Source organism: Mustela nivalis (genome assembly GCF_964662115.1).
Source record: "Mustela nivalis genome assembly, contig: HAP1_SCAFFOLD_854, whole genome shotgun sequence".
NCBI lineage: Eukaryota > Metazoa > Chordata > Mammalia > Carnivora > Mustelidae > Mustela > Mustela nivalis.
Genome location: NW_028135810.1, coordinates 24,357 through 41,531, shown reverse-complemented (window position 1 = coordinate 41,531; position 17,175 = coordinate 24,357). Strand labels below are relative to the sequence as shown.

General features: G+C 55.1%; 1 long non-coding RNA gene across 2 annotated transcripts in view; it reads right to left on the bottom strand.

Annotated features, from left to right (window-relative positions):
* LOC309857535 overlaps nucleotides 1-17,175 on the bottom strand; it is a 99,124-nt gene that overhangs the window by 60,589 nt on the left and 21,360 nt on the right. For both annotated transcript variants that reach the window (XR_014307759.1, XR_014307760.1), the window contains exon 3: nucleotides 555-1,135. This is a non-coding gene — a long non-coding RNA (uncharacterized lncRNA). The remainder of the gene's footprint in view (nucleotides 1-554; nucleotides 1,136-17,175) is intronic.

The window sequence follows — 17,175 nt, the reverse complement described above, 5'->3', positions numbered from 1 at the left end:
AGGTTCTGTGTTTCCTTGATTTTCAAAGTGGAAAATACGGGATGATTTCTTTTCTTCCCTCAAGCAAGGAAATGACATAGCCTATTCACGAAAAGGCAATGCTCAGGACATTCTACCCCTTTCAGCCCTAAAGAAGTTTTTCAAACAGGCTTTCACCAGTTGCAGTCCTCATGCCCTTCTAGTCATTTCGGAGCACTCTTGACAGGGGGCAAACCCTTTTTTTCTTCAAGGTGACTCACCCCAAGCAGGTAATATCCCTATGTGCCACAGGAGTGACTACAGGTGCGCCCCCCCCCAACCTTTCCAAGGGCCTCACTACAAGTTTTCCAGAAAGGTGGCATGAATAGTACTGGCTGGAAGGTGGATGCTGCATGACATCCATCCCTTTGTTCACTTGAGGGATGACTAGGGGCAAAGTCTCCATCTCAGTCGTGGACGTGCCAGAGCTCTCCAGCTCCCCTTCAGACACGGCCCTGCCCTCTCTCCCATAGAAGAACCTGCAGAACTACGTGACCATGAACTGGGAACACACAACAAGGGTACAAAGGTCTTACCTGAATTCAGCTCAGCATGGCAATGACAGACTGGTCCCTCTTGGAGGTTGTTCCCAGTGTCCTTGAGGCATTCGAACCCCTTCTTGGCGGCTGACTCCAGACAGTGGCTCACCTGTCACAGTGGCTCATGATAGAGGGATGAGAAGTTCCTCGGAGACAGGTGTCACCACACCACTATCATCACCCTTTGTCGTGGAATAAATCTATGTCCCTCGTCGGATTAAGAAACCCTTCAAACAGGACTGGAGCAGGTGGCAATAAAAGGCTCCCTTTGAAGAAGGGCTGAGCTTGGGGACATGTCCAGTCCTATGTCTCACTGCTGCCATCACCACACACAGTGGTGCCCCAAATGGGCAGGGTACCATTTCCAGTACACGGCTCCTGCTCGCCCAAGGTACCTATTCCTATCATCGCGCCATCGCATCTGGTCAGGACCCCAGCATTAGGCCTGTGCGTCTCCAGTTCCTGCTGCTGCCTGCCTCCACCAGCGATCCTGTTTCCTCTCTGAATTCCGAGCGCCGCAGCATCCATCTTCCTCACCTTCACAAAACAGGATTGTGCAATGATTTCATGGATACGACCTGCAAGGCACAGGATGGAAAAGAAAAGGAAACTCACACCCTGGACATTCAGGATACTTAAAATCTTTGTGACTTGAATGACGTTATCAACCAAGGGAAAGCACAGTCCAGAAGTCGGGAAAGCATGTTTGCAAACCATGGATCTGGCAGGTTCTCAATATCCACAATATCTAGAGATCCCAGGAACTCAACAACATCAACAACAAGAGAAAAACAAGTCAAATGTGATGTGTGAATGTACACATGGGCAAGAGACATAACCTCAAAGCTATACGCAAGGAAGGAAATTGCAAGCAATGAGATACCTTTATGAATCCATGAGGTTGGCTCCCCATGGAAAAAGAAAAACAAAACAAAACACAACAAAGCAAAACAAAACAAAACAAAACACTCGGGAGAAAGGAAAAGACCAAGCCATGGCAAAGATAAAGAGAATTAGGAACCTTGCTGATTGGGTGTGGTAGGAATGTTTAAGGGCATGCTTGTGAAATCAGTATGACAGCTCTTCACAAAAATCAACTTGAGTGGGACACCTGGGTGGCTCAGTCTGTTGAGGTCTCAGGATCCTGGGATGGAGTCCCACATCGGGCTTCTTGCTCAGCCGGGAGCCTGCTTCTCCCCTGCCTGCTCTGCCTGCCACTTCTCCTGCTTCTGCATGCCTCTTTCTCACACTGACAAATGAATAAATAAACCGTTTTTAAAAAATCAACTTTCGCACTACCATGTGTTTTAGTACTTGCCCTTCTGTGCTAGGTACCCACATTCATGAACAGGATAGTATGGTCCTGGAGACTTATCTGAGCACACCTTCTCATGGCAGCATGGTTCCTAAAAGCTAACCCATGAACGCAATCCAAGTATCTGTCCAGGGAGGAACAGATGTTGTATATACAGACGTTGGGATAGTATTCATTCGCTAAAGAGGACAAAAACATTGACATGCGCCACCCCGTGGGCGAACGTTGAGGAGGGTGTGCTAAGTGAGAGGAGTATGCATGAAGATAACCAACTTGGACTCCACTCTTAGGACCTACCTAGAGTGGACTCCGAAGGACAGAAAGTAGAATGGTGTTTGCCAAGGGCTGGAAGGAGGCGCTCGCGGGAAGAGTCTGACGCATGCTAAAGAGCTTTAGATGGACAAGATGCCAAGGAGATGGGAAGGTGGGTTCCAGGGAGCTTGGGACAAAGACATTAATGCTTTTTAAGACATTTAGAATGTACTCCGTGAACTTCATGGACTTCACGACCTAAAAATAAATTGCACTGAAAAGCTGCAAAGATGGAGAAATGAACACAGGACCATTTCATCTGGCCCTTTATACCCTTTCCAGGTAGGTCCTCTCTCAGCCATTCGACTTCTGCCATTTTCCTTGAGACAACATGGAGCCAACAAAATGTCCTTCTGTGCCTACTTCGAGGTTGAAAGACAGAATTGCCCCACCCGGGACAACTTTATGTGAGAAGGTATTTTTCAGAGTTAATTTCTTGAGACCTGTTATTCCTTGATCATGTTTTCAAACAGAACCCAAACTGAACATTCTCCTTCGTCTGCTTGATTTTTCCTTCCCTGATTTTTTCCCCCCACTCAGAACCCATTGTTGATGCAAGGGCTTGGGTGTTCCTATGCCTGTCGTCATCTACTGACTTTAGCTTCTGCTGTTTCCAGTTTTGCTTACGTGTCATTCCTTTACCAAGTCAACTTTCCCGAGGCTCATTATGAATAGTAAAATATTTTCGGCCCCAGTTGGATTGAAAGAACTGACATCGAGCACTGTGCACGTCTCAGCTACACAACACAATGACTTCATGTTCCTAGGCCCTAAAAGGATGACCAGAATAAGCGGTGTTCACAAGGATTCCTGACCATGGGGGTGGGCGCAGGGAGTTCTTGGCCATATTCCTTGGCTGTCTAGGAGTATGTTCCCAGGCGTGGAACTCTGGGATCCTACGGTAGATTGTTGGTTGGGAGCATAGGAGCTAACAAATGCCGGTGAGGACAGGGAGAACAGGGAACCCTTGGACACCATCCGTGGGAATGCACACTGGCACAAGTCACTGTGCAACACAGTATGGAGGGTCCCACAGTCTAGAGATGGACCAACGCACCAAACAGTGCCATGCGAAAGAAAAGAGCAAGCGTTCCGTGAGACAAACGAAGAATACTCTGAAAGAGGGCTGCAGAGTCATTGGAGAGAAAGGCCCGAAAGGCCTCACTGAGGGGGACAGCGCTGAGGACAGAATAAAAACAAGGGAGCTAGTCCCACACAAGTCTGGCTGCCCTGTGTCATGAAGAGGGAAGGCACCTCTGCCTTAGAGCCTCACTACCAGAAGCTGGGTTGGCCAGAGGACATGAAAGAGGCATCCAGTGTGGCTGGAGAGCAACTGGGAGCAGAGCAGAGGGTGGTGAGGAAGGCAGGGACAGGGCCTCAGGCCTGGGAGACAGGTAGCGATCTCTTGTCCCTCTGCAACGGCATTGCCCCAATACCCTGCATCTTCAAATGCATGGACTGAATGCCCCACAGTTGTTGCAGAAGAGGAATGGAGGCACAATTCCGCATGCTTCCTCCACATCACCATACTTGTGAGCCTGTGGTTGTAACTGAGGCTGGACTAGCAGAGGATTTTCCCCAACTTAGCACCCATCATTCGGGGAGCCATTCAACTCAGAATCTGAGTTTCTGGGCGCATGTTGGCCTTGCCACTGCCTCCGATCCTGGCACTGTGAGCCTCGATAGATGGCAGCGCCAACCATCTGGGCATGTTTTTCGCTTCAGATTCCGAGAAGAAAAGGGGAACAAGGGAGAAGTGGACCATGAGCAAAGAAACTAGGAAGTGCGAAACTCCTTGCCTGACATCTAGAGAAACACGAGGCATGCTATTTCATCACGTTGAGTAAGTACATCGCGTGGCTCAGAAGCCACTCGCTAACCACCCAGAGCTTGCAGAGTGATGCCTCCACCACAGGTCAGGATCCCTGGGAGCCACTGTGAAGGCTGCTCCCCTCATATACCAGAACGAGGGAAAGAGGTCTCCTTCTAAAGCTATGTGGGAAACAACTGAACCGTTTCACTACCGAGGATGACAAAGTCTGCATCTTCGTGCATTTCCACCCCATCATGGTGCCCCATTATAATGACGCCAAGAGGGAAAGGGACGGTTCCAAAACGACACAAAGCCGGGACCCAGGCCTCCTCGCAGCGTTCCTCCAGGCCACGTCCCACCCCTTCCTGCAATTCATCTGGCCTTCTATGTGTGCCTCTGATTTCCCGTGACACCGTCGCACACATACCACAAATACGGTCTACATACACCCTAAGATGTCCCAAGGAACTAGATTCTCCCTGGTCCCCACTATGCAGGTTGGGAATGTGGGCACTAGGGGAGACACACAATGACTGAGGACACAGGAGTGGGAAAGGACAGAGAACAAACGTCTGACTTCAGCTCTGTCTCCTGAAAGGGAGGACCTGAGTGCCAATTCCAGAGCATGGTGCCTCTGGCACTTTTGGCTCATTGTGTACAGTCCCGGGGAAGAGAGGTCAAGAGCCAAGTGAAGGGGCTGCAGAGAGGGGGTGACTTTAGGAAGGGCCCCAGGTATTAGAATCCTGAAAGCGTGACCTCATATTCTTCATGATAGGCCCCAACTGAACTTAGAACTCTGGCAACCAGGCACCCACTTTCAAAGGGCAACCTGCTCTCCAGCACACTTGAGTGGAGACCTTCGACAGAACACCATGTTCAGTTGTTGTCTTCCTACTTCCAGGGGTGCTGGGCCCACAGGAGCCCAGAGCCAGAGACATGACTGCAGTTGCAGACAGTGCTTCAGCCCTCTTTTCCGAAGCTTCTGGTCATGGGGCCGGAGACACCAACAGGTAACACAAGGCAGCTCGGGGCAGCCCACTGGAGAGTGGGCAACAACTGTGGTCCCACCTCAGCGGGCACACACCACTGTCCCTTACTGTGTGGGAGCGCATCTCTCTCTCTCTCTCTCTCTCTCTCTCTCTCTCTCCCTGTTGTGTGTGTGTGTGTGTGTGTGTGTGTGTGTGTGTGTGTGTGTTTGTAGAAGTGGGGACAGGGGATGAGGGATATGCCCTTCCTGGGCAGAAGCAAGCTGCCTGGTGTTGGAGGCTGGACCCATCTGTCATGTTCATACCCCAGGTCATAGCAGGCTGGATGAAAAGGGGAGGGTGACACAATGATAAGGCTCATGGTAGTCATGAGCCTTAGAGTGTCCTCTGGCTACGTCCTTGCTCAATGTCTTTTCAGCCATCCCTCTTAGCCTGAACTGGAGAACACGATGTCTAGTGGGGGTGTCCCCTGGTGGCAATGTTCCGGGAGGCTGCTAATGGCTCTTGGCCCTGTGTCTATGGGGCACTGCCTTTTCAGAGCTGCACCCCAGAGACTGTGAATGAGCTGGCTGGGGACTTCAACGACTCCAACTCGCTGGACAAGGGTCAGGTGTCCCAGGCCACCCAGGATCAGTGCTGCTCTGAGGTGAGAATAGGAAGAAGCTCCTCCACACCCAGGGCCCCCATGCAACGATGGGGACAAACCTGGGGCCTTCCCAGAGTGTTTCCACTTGACTATTCCACCGGCCCCACCCCAGAGTAACCCACACCTCCGCACATATGCCACACCTATGGGTAAGTAAGGGAGGAAGACACTCTTCACCTACGTGGGACTGGTAGAGAATAGAGTGAATGCTTTCCGTGGCATGAGGGGAAGTTGTTTTGATTTCTTTCCTCTGGCCTTGTGTTGCTTTTCACAAAGCCATGAGTATCTTGGCCTTTTCCCACGGGTTTTACGATTTTCCCTACTCATGCCAGCTAACAAGTGGAGAACCCAGCTGGGTTCTGGAGAACTGGCCCACGCCCTTCTAAATCCTCATACCAGATAGGGTGATTGAACCTACAAAAGGGCCGGTGGGATCAAGCCATTCTACAGGTCTTTCTGGAATGTATCAACTCTCAGAACACATCGAATCCTAGGAGGTCCACCAGCTCACAGGCTCTTTCCCTCTAGGTCCTCACAGTCCCCCTTTCTAAAGGACGTGGTCTGCTACAGTGACTCGGTCTAGCATTGCTGCTGGAACTTGACGTGACTCAAACTGCTTGCCATTCCAGCAATGCTGCAAGGAAAGGGCACCTCAAGGGTCCTCACAGATGATTTGGGTCACTCCATCTGCCAGACCGTAGACCCAAAGATTGGGTGGAAGGCCTCCGATGCCTCCTGGCCCAGGTAGCTGGCTCTGGCATGAGCTGCTGCAAGGCTTCAGCTACTCCATCTCCCTTGACAAGCAGCAGGGACCTCAGGCCACCAACAACATCCAGTCCTGGTCTGGGGTGAGAACGGGCCCAGGTTCATGGCCAGTCTCAGGACCCAGAGATGACCGGGGCCAGCCCACAGCCCAGACTAGACACAACTGGCTGCCCTGGGGCCTGCCAAGGAAGGTGGTTTCCCCCTGAACCTTTCTGCCCCTGACAGCAACAGGCCAAACCGCATCAGCATAGGCGAAATGCCATGTAGCCCATGCTTTGGACAGATCTCAGACCCAACGCGGATGACCTTGAGCAGGCTTGGAGATTCTCAACCTCTCTTTTCTCCTCTCAACAGTAGGGCTCCTTCCTCATGACTCCATGGCATACACATACAGATCTTCATACGGGCTAGGAAGAGACAGACAGGCTATTGCTGTCCAGCGAACCACACATGTTGAAGTCACCAGTACATTTAAGCCTAGATGGGTCCTTTGGAGGTTGGTTTTAGGTTTTCAGCCAAGAACCTTTTTTCTGGGTGGGCACACAAGTCCCTCGTCGTCTTGCCCAAGTTCCCAAAGGGATGGGAGGATGCAGTCTGAGCTCCAGACCCTGCTCTTCCTGGGGCTTCACGGCGTTGAAGCTGACTATGTTGCTCCCCACCCCGCCCCCTTGTCTGCCTGCTGGAAAAGGCATCATCCCTGTCCCCGGACGAGGCCTGCACGATGCTGGAGCTCAAACAAGGCACAGTGCAGAGATGGAGACATTCCCTGCTGCTATCCTTCCCGGATAGAAGCCTCTCAATCGTCACCACCATGTTCTCCATCTATCAGATGTTCCCGTCAGCCCGGCAGGTCCGGGATCACCAGTTCCCTCGGTGAGTGCCCACCTCATAGCCAGCACAAGGGGGAGCCTTCCGTCTACTAGTTGTAGGACTTGGGAATGTCACTGCACCTCTCTGACTTTCCCTCTCCTGTCCGGAAAAGTGGAGGTGCTAAGAGGATGAACCTCGTAGGGCGACTGCAGGGAGTCATGGGAGGAAACATGGCACGCGCCTCTCTGGGGCCCGGCTCTTCAGAAAGGGCTGCTGGACATGCTGGGCGTCTTCGCGCTGAACATTTCCCTCTCCAGGGAAGACGCGTTCAGGCTCAACCCTCACAGGCCTGTGGTCCTTCTGGGTCTAGAGAAAGGAAACGGAAAGCTGGCAGCTTTCCTATTGGCAAAGGACCTCTGAGATGCCATCTAGCTGGTCCTGACTGTGGTCCTTGATGTGCCCAGGTCGAGGGGACACTGGGAGCAGGCAGAGCAGCCCAAGGGCCACTCAGGATTTGCAAAGTCCTGTTTGGGATGATTTCATTCAATCATGGCTCTTAAGCACCTAGGAATGCAGGCTCTCTCTAGTCACCAAGAGCAGTGAATGGGTAACGTAGAGACAATGTCTGGGTCTCCATTCTCGTCCCAGGGTCACATAGGCACTCTCCACATCCTAAGCACGCATGTCTAGCGTTCATCAGATGGGGCATCTCTGTGACCTACTCTAGGGATGAATGGATCCACCTCTCTTGGGACCACGAGGATGCACTCTACGATCAAGGAAGAACAGGATAGGTCTTTGGGTGCCAGAGGAGGTCCTGCTGCCTCCACAGAGCAGGGTGGGAGGCGACAGGGGATGTTGCTGGCGAGGGATGTTCAGAACCATGGATCTCCCAGGACTCTCGATTTCCATGGGAGAGCTTAGTGGGGCAGCTTCCTCTGAAGAGGCCAAAGAGTCCGAGAGAGGTGTGGACGGGATGCCAAGCACTCTGGGAAGCAGAGCCCATTGTGGGCTGAGTTGGTGCCTACAACAGCCATCCCTTGGATGGTCCATTCTTGCTCCGCCTGCCCCTATCCATATCCACCTCCGCTGACCACCACAAGTGGGGCCAAGGACAGAAAGGGTGGGGACCGGACCACTCACCCGTCGGCCTCCAACCAAAGCCCAGACACTGGTCTGCAGGGAGGATGCATGACTGAGGGGCCAAAGGACAGACCTATGGGAGGTCCCTCCCTCATCCCACGTGGTCAGCAGTCAGCAAGGACAGCTCCAGAGGGGTTGCAAGTGGGCTGGCGCCATTCTGTGGGGCCCACACCGAAAGGATGGTGCTGTGGGAGTAGCGTGGAAAAGGAAGGGAAGGCCAGGTCTCTGACTCTGCCCCACATTTGACTTTCCCCAGCACTCTGTGTCCCATCTTGGGAACCTGGCCTGAGCAGACACGGCAGGATATCGGGCAGTCCCTGCACACTGCCCATGTGGAGGTCAAGGGGGCCTATGTGCACGTCACGTGGCATGACCGGGACCTAAACACCCATGCCCCCGTTCCGCTGAGGCGGCGGGAACTTCTGCAGCTCACAGAGGCTGAGGCGGAGGGTAAGGGGCATTGCAAGCTGGGAAGGCCATCTGGGATGGGGCTCATGGGCTGGGTATTCCTTGAAAGGCCATGGGATCCGTCCTGTTCAGGGAAAGGCACATGGAGTGTCAGTGATGTGGCTGAATCGTTCCCCTTACTCCCACCCCCGTGTCCGCTATGCGACGCGTTCCAGCAGCTGAGCCGGCCAAAGAGCCTCCCATGGAGCGAGAGGCAACCCTGGCTCTGCATCAGCCATCACCTTCAGGGTCCGAGCCAGCCTCCCCTCCACCGGCTGCTCCAGAACTGGAACAGGGGCTCCTAGGTTACGGATGGTCGCCGGGTCCTGAGGCACAGACGGCTGGGCCATCGGCTTGCCTGGGAGTTTGCACGCCAGCTGTCGCAGGTGCCACTGAGCCCACTCCAGCCGCAGAGGCATCCTGCCAACCCAAGAAGCGGCTCAAAGAGAAGGAGCCTGACCTCCTGGACTTCCCTCCCAAGCTGGTGGCAGAGCAGCTCACCTACATGGATGCGGTGAGCAGCTGGGCCCCCAGGGTAGGAGGGCAGGGCCGGCTTTTCTTCTGCTCTCCGCTGCCCTATACCGGCTTTTCCCTGATGTGGACTCCTAGGATATAGGGCCAGATCTCAGCTGCAGCCCTAACCGACCGGGGAAACCCATCAGGGTTTTTAGACCTGAGCTTTCACTGTCCAGCTGCGGACTGTGGAGACAGGCACTGAGAAGGACTGAGGCAGAGGTACCACGCAGATGCAATGACTCAGAAGCGAGAGCCCGTAAATGGGAAGGCTCTGGTCCCCCGCGGGGAGGAGGGCAGCTCCCTGTGTGCAATCCCGTCCATGGGTCGCCCACCCATCTGCCTGGGAGCCTGAGCACCATCAACCTGGCTTAGGCATCTGATGCGTCCTGAAGGACAGGCTAGACACGGAAAGCCATGCTTTCAGCCACCAGGTGACAATGGCACCTGTAAGGAGACAGGGACCGCAGGGATGAGCATTTGGAGGAGGAGATGCCCCCTTGGGAGCACCACCTGGTGCGGCCCCCTGGACATGGAATGATCAGGGTGCACACGCCTCCCTCCCTTCCCTTGCCTCTCTTGGCTCCTGGGGCGTCCCGCACTGGCTTCCCTCGGAGAAGAAGAGGGGCATGAAATGCAGGCTCTCTAAGCAGGCTCCGGCCACATTCGCAGCCTCCTGAGCTCCAGCTCTGACCTGGGACCCCTCCCGAGGACATGAGTCTTGCATGGGCGAACATGTGTGGGGCTCAACACACCTCCCCCTGTCCCCTAGGAGCTGTTCAAGAAGGTGGTGCCCCATCAGTGCCTGGGCTCCGTCTGGTCCCGGAGGAACAGGCCTGGCAACGAGCACCTGGCACCCACAGTCCGGGCCACCATCGCCCACTTCAATGCTGTGGCCAGCTGCATCGTCACCACGTGCCTTGGCGACCCAAGCATGACAGCCCGGGACAGGGCCGTGGTGGTGGGCCACTGGATCCGGGTGGCCAAGGTATGCTGTGGGAGGCCCAGCTCCCTGAGGCTCGCCTGAGCCTCGGGAACTGCTCTTCTGTCTCGCTCCCTTCTCAGGGCTGAAGGCCCTGCTCTAAGGCCTGTGGTCCCTAGGCTCTTCCTCCCGGGGGCATGGCCCAACGTTGGGACGCTCAGTTCCCACGTGACGCCTCCTTTGCAGTGAGGGAAAATCCTCCCTCTCGCCAGCAGTGTTCCTCTTTAGGGCTGACCTGTGCCCTTCTGCAGCTCCCTGGACATCAGCTTCACCCGTGGGGGAGCCCTAAACCGAGGGGGGCACTAAAGCTCTCGAGCATCTGGGGCTCCTGCTCTCCCACTGACAGCTCCTTCTCCTCCCTCCCCCAGGCCTGTCAGATCCTAGGGAACTACTCCTCCCTGCGTGCCATCCTGGCGGCTCTGCAGAGTGCCTCCATCCACCGCCTGCAGAGGACATGGGACAACGTTTCCAGGTGAGGAGGCTTCTCTGCAGGAGGGGCCAGGATGGAGGCGGGATCTCCCACAGGCCTGTCCTTTGCCCCCCTCAGTCAGCTTGGACCTCCTGGGAGGCAGCAAACCCTGACCAAAGGACCTGGGCCCGGGGCTGCTCCTCTCAGCCTTCCTGGGGAACAGGCCACCAGGCCTCCTGCTTGAGAAATCCAATGTCCTCCATGCCCCACCCTGGCCTCAGCTGAATTCCATATTTCCACGTGGTGACTTGGCAGCCACTGAAGTCTCTGCCCATGGTTCAGCCAGAACCCCACCCAAACCGAGCTGTTCAATTAAGCTGGGAAGGGACGCCCAGGGGGACGCCCAGGAGAACGCCCTCCCATGTCCTACGAAGACCCCAGTGCTCAGAGCAGCCCAGAGCAAACCCTCAGCCAGCCCCGTGGACATGCGGGGCTGCTCCAAGAAAAGGGACTCGCACTCTACCCTGCCACGTTAGGACTCCCCTGAGCCTAACTTCTTTCCCTCTCTTCAGGAAGAGCTTCCGAACATTCCAACAGCTCTGCACAGAAGGCAACCCCCAGGGCAGGGAACTACTCATCAAGGTAGCACGGGAGGTGCAGGGCTCCAAGGACAGGAGAGGGGTGGGAGGAGGCGTGATCCTGTGTGGATGAAGTAGGGAATGGCCTGAAGCATTCCTCGGGGAGCAGAAGCCTTTGGCAGGAATGTGCTGACAGCCTGGGCTGAAGATTCCCCCTGGGGCTGGGACAAGCGGGTGCTGCCCATCCAGACTCCCTAGGCTAGATTTCAGGTCTCTCTGTGTCCATCCATCGAGAAGGTCCACATGGGGGCCCACATGAACGCGGACAGCCCAGAGGACAGGCCCCTGCTCACAGATGGGGTGGGGATGGGTTGTGGGCCACAAAAATGATGATCCTAAGAGGATCCTGAGTGCTCAGGAGACCGCAGGAGGTAGGTGGAGTTCCCCCTTCTGCCCATGGGAAAACAGGCTCAGGGAGGCCAGGCTCCAAGCTCCAGGTCCCCCATGGACTGAATGGGGGAGCTGAGATTGTTCTAGAAGGACTCGTGGCATGCTTCAGGGGAATGGAGCGTCAGTATCAGCAGACGTAGGTCGGACGTCTAGGGTCTGCAGTCCAAGACGGTGGGCGCAAGGGGACTGAGGCTATTCTGCTCTCAAGGATCTTGTCCTTGGCCCTCTAGAAGCGGCCCTCGAACAAACTGGCCAGCCTGGTGAGGCAGCTGCAGAGAGCGCGGAAGGGGCTGCCCAAGAAGGTGAGTGTGCCTGAGGGACAGGGCCTCCAAGGCCAGGGGAGAGGGGCTCCTCCCTGAGGGCTAGAAGCGTCCAGATCAGGACAGGTGGGACCTGCCACTCCAGCTCCACCTCCTGCCTGCCGCCACAGTTGCTCAATGTCTTCTTTCCTGGGGACCAGGAGGAAGGAGTCTAGCAGGCTGGGTAGAGAATGGATTTGGGGCTGGGGAGGGGCCCGGGGCTCCATAGCCAGGGGGTTTTTTGAATTTCAAAAAGCAGGCCCTGGAGGGGATTAGGAGGAGTCTGATGTTCTGGGAGGGTGAGGGGAAAGCGAATCCAGGGGAAGCAACTAAGGGTCCTAGGCCCTTTTCCATGTGGGAAAGTGGGGTGGGCCAGGATGCTGAAGTCTTTTCGGGGAGGGCCCCTGTGGGCACCAGACAGCAGGGACTCATCCCAAACCTACCCCTCATGACACAGGGTGTCGTCCCATACCTTGGCACTTTCCTCTCCGACCTGGTGGTGCTTGATACAGCAATGGAGGACTACCTGGAGGTGGGTGAGCCTGAGGATTGTGGAGGAGGGACCAGAGTCCTGAGGACAGGGAGCAGAGAGTCCCCGGACTGAGCCCTGAGCTCTGAGTCCTTCGGAGACCTCCCTTCCCCACAGCCTCACAGCCGCCCCTAAGAACTGGCATCTCTTGCCCATCTCAGTGCTGAGGGAAGGGAGTCTGCGCCCATCTCAGTGCTGAGGGAAGGGAGTCTGCACCCAGACGGGTGGCCCAAGACTGGGGAAGCACCAGCGCATCCTGAAGGTGAAGCTGCATGCGCTCTGTGTGCATGGGCTGCAGCCTCTCCCTCAGACCTTGCCTGTCGGGGACAGTGAAGTCAGGACCCTGCACATCAGCCACACTTCAGGAGCCCAGCAGATCCTGCCTGCCTGAGGCGTCTGCCGCTCCCTTCAGTCACCACAGAGTGTTGTGCTGCAGGGTGCTGACCGGGAGCCCTTTCAGCATCCCCCAGTCTTCCTTCCTCTGGACCCCAGGGCTTGCCCTAACCCCAGTCTCATTGTGTGTGTGGCTTGGCGGCCCACTCCGGGGTCCTGGCCTACGCGCAGCCTCAGAACGGGTGGGTGTAAGGTGCTAGGACTGACCGGGGGCCTCTTTCTGAAGGACAATGGTTGTCTACTTTCCAGGGCAATGAGATCAACCACCGCAAAAAGAATAAGGTGAGCATACGTAGCCCTGGCTGTAGGGAAGGGCAGGCAGACCCTATCAGAGACGCCCCTGGGAAGAACATTGCTTGGCTCCATCCACTCCCCTCCATCTCCCATTTCCTGGGACAGGTTGCTAAGAATGAAGTGCAAGACCCATCGAGTCAGTCAGTAGGGATCCACAAGGGCATCAAGGAGAACTTCCCTTGATGGAGGAGGGGCTAATTCTACTAGCCTCTGAGAACAGTTTGGGACCAGACGAAGTTGCATGCAGGAGGGTGGTCATGTGTGCCAAGACCCAGGACCCGACCCCTGTCCCGCTGCTCGGCCCTCACCTGGCCCTGTAGCTTCCCCACCCAGGCTCAGGGTGCATCCTGTGCCTCTGTCCCGGCCCAGGAATACCGAGTCCTCACGGACATCATGCTGCTCCAGGCGGCGGCAGAGAATTACTGCCTAGAGCCCCAGCATCCATTCACGGCCTGGTTCTGGGCTGTGGAGCGGCTCAGCGAGGAGGACAGGTGAGGCCCACTCAGGAGCTGGGTCAGGCGACGTCGGGGTGGACTCTTTCTGCTGGCCCCGCCTGGGATCCTCCTTCTAGGGCTCCCTGGGCAGCCAGACACCAGCTGTGGGAAAACCCTGGGAGGGACTCCTGAATGCCAGCTGCTGCTCAACTCACAGGTGTCCCTCTGTCCTTAGCTACAACCTGTCATGCCAGCTGGAGCCGCGGTCCTAGCTGGCCAGCAGAACACAAGCACCAGGACCACTGGCTACAGCCACCATCAGACCTGAACCCGTGCACACTGGCTGAGCCAAGGATTGCCCCTCGGCCCCTGGGCTACTTGTGGTGCACGAGCCCCATCCGCTGCTCAACACCCCTTCCTCTCCCATACAGAATTACTTGTTCTGGAAGGGGCAATATTGAATATAATTAAAGGGTTGTTATTTAACCACAACCACCACCACCACAACAACAAAAAGGAATGAGAACCCTTGGGATTAAAGTTTTCTTACCCAAATAATAATAGTAGTAGTAGTAGTAATAATAATAATAATAATAATAATAATAATAAAGGTTTTTATATTCTCCTCTACCTGCCCACGTGTGCGTTTGGTTCTTTTATTTCCTACGGTAATGTACAACGTGTACAGACTCTCTTCTTCATTCCTGAACCCAGAAATCTTACAGAGTCAGCAGCTATTCAATGGGGCAGAAAGGAGAGGAGCCAGCCCTCCTCACTTCTGGTGGCACTACTCATTACTGGTGGCACCTCCCAATGCCGTTTCCTCAGAGGACAGGTTCATTTCTGTGTCAGGCATCTGGGCAAACAGCAGACACAGCCCTCAGGACCCCTGAGATGGAGACGTTGCAGGTCCTTCCCCAGGAAGGCAACAAACCCTGACCAGGCGAGTCCTGGAGAGTTCCTTCCCCTCCCCAGAACTATGTGCTGCCCAGGAGAGGGGCTGCTACTCTACCCTCTAAAGCAAGGAGGACGATGTCTTGCTTCCTTGGGGATATGCTACGTGTGCGTGTGTTTGTGCGGGTTTGGACCCAGTATTTGGGACTGACGGTTGTCGAGTTCAGTCTCCTGAATTGCATCAGCACGATGTAGGGAAAACACATGCAAAGAGATTCAACCCTGCCTGTGGAAGCTCCAAAATCTGAGGAAGATATTTTGTAAATGGAAGAAGGGCAGGCAGGACGTCCCGTCCTCAGTTTCCCTAGAGGCTCTCCAGGTTCACCCTTTACCAAGACTGGAATCCCCCTGGGATCCTTATCCAGGATCTCTGGATTCCTTTTCCCTGCTTCTTTTGGGTGAGGCTGGAGAAAAACGAAAGAAACTGGGAGGTGTCTCTGGCTCTATTCACGTCTATGCTGACCTAGGAGCTAGGATGTCCAGCCATCCTGCATTTCCTTACGCAGTTCTTGGCAAGGCCGTGGGGCCCTTCAGGCCCCTGACCCTCTTGGTCAGGTCCATGGTAGCCACTGCTCCCTGGCTGGGGCCTGATGGAGCAGAGATTGGTTCTCCCTTGCCAGGATAAAGGTTCAGATCCTTGACCAGAGAAACCCCACACTCTCCTGGCTGGCCAAGGGCACTGTCAGGTCCAGGTGGTTCTGAAGTCCCTGGTCTCCATCATCCACCAGGTGACACACCCATGTTCCACTCACTTGTCTGAAATGGGGAACTCGCCTGACGCGGTAGACCAACACACACATGGAATGTGAGCAGGGGAGAAGCGTCTATCATGCAAATGGATGCGAAACGAAGCAAGGGTAGGAATCCTTCTCTCCAGACACAACAGACTCTGAACCAAAGGGGGGAGGTACGAAGCCACAGAGAAGGACACTACTTCCTCGCAAGGGAGGCCATGTAATAGGAGAGAACATCTCGAAATATGTAGACACGCACCATGGGAGCACCCAAAGGCATCCAACAGTGCATAACAAACATAAAGTCACCTTTGACAGCCGTACCATGCAGTGGGGGACTCTAACACCCCACATCAGTTAATGGACACAGGATCCAAACTGACAATCAACAGGGAATCTATGGCTTTGAGGGATGCACCCGTTTCAACACGTAGATGCAGAACCTTCCACCCTGAAACCGCAGCATCCGCAGTGCTGGATTTCCAGTGCACATGGAACATTCTCCAGAGTAGATCACACGTTAGGGCACAACCCAAGTCTCAACAAACTCCAAAAGATGGATATCATCCCACGCATCTTTTCTCAGCACGATGCTACGGAACGCCAAATGAACCCTAAGAGCAACCCTGGAGAGACCACGAATCCATGGAAGTTCAATTACATGCTACCCAACCAGCACTGGGTCAACCCGGAATCCAAAGAGGATGTCCAAAATTACATGGAAGCAAAAGGACACGCCAAGGGTCCCCAACCTTGCAGATACAGCGCCAGGGAATCTAAGAAGACAGGATCCAGCACCACAAGAAAAATCCCCAATACCATCAGCTGACACATAAGGACCTAGCCAAAGCACAACACAGAGCTCCTGAGCAGTCGCTCAGCCTGGGCGAGTTGGAGCTCCTGCTGTTGGGTGCAGGCTTAGCTTCCATCTCGACTCTAAGTCCCAGCCTGGGGGGTGTTCTTTCCTTTCTCCCAGGACCATCCCCACCAGGGCCACTGGGGAATCAACCCTTCAGGGGGTTCTCGGCAGAGAGAAATGGCCCAAAGGGCCCAGGAAACAACCACCCCTTCCCCACTGGTGGATCAAGGTGGCCCATTAGCGCTCCCTCTGTGGAACATTCCACAGTGCTTTTGGGGGGACGACCCTCTCAGGCTCTGATGCCCAGGGTTTCTCGGCAAAGGGCAGATTCCGACTGAGTACCCCTGGGAGGGACCTGACACTCTGCACTTCCAGCATGCTCGCAGCTAATGCCCCGGCCACCTGTCCCCGGAGCACACGGAGAGACAACTTGCCAGCGGACCAGTGGACAAAACGTCCTCTCTTTCACCACCAGGAAGAGATCGATGCGCAACCGTCTGGCAGCCACAAAGAGGTGTTTGATTGTCAGGAAGATCAACAGCCAGGCAGGGCTTGGTCCACCCCCACAGGCCTCTCCTCCTCTTCTCCTCCAGAGTATAGGGAGGCAGGATGGCAGGAAAGACAGTTTGTTCAGTGGAAGCGAAATCCTGAGCTTGAGTCCCTTTCTCCCTAGTAGCCTGGGCACTCCTACGCTGCTTCCACTGTGGCCTCTGTGCAAGGCCATTCGAAACACCAGTGCTGGCTTGCGAAGTTCCGGGATACTGGGCAGAAAGCGATGGAACACAAGAGAGTCCCAGGGAAGTGACAACGGGTTTGGTCATGAAAGCTTGAAGCTGTCAAAGACCATCTCTTGCCCTATGTTCCCTTGGTCAGAAACCTTTCAGCAACCGCTCAGAGGACAGACAGGCAGGTACAGAGCAGGGATGGGGAACCCTGGGAGCCACTGTGGACCG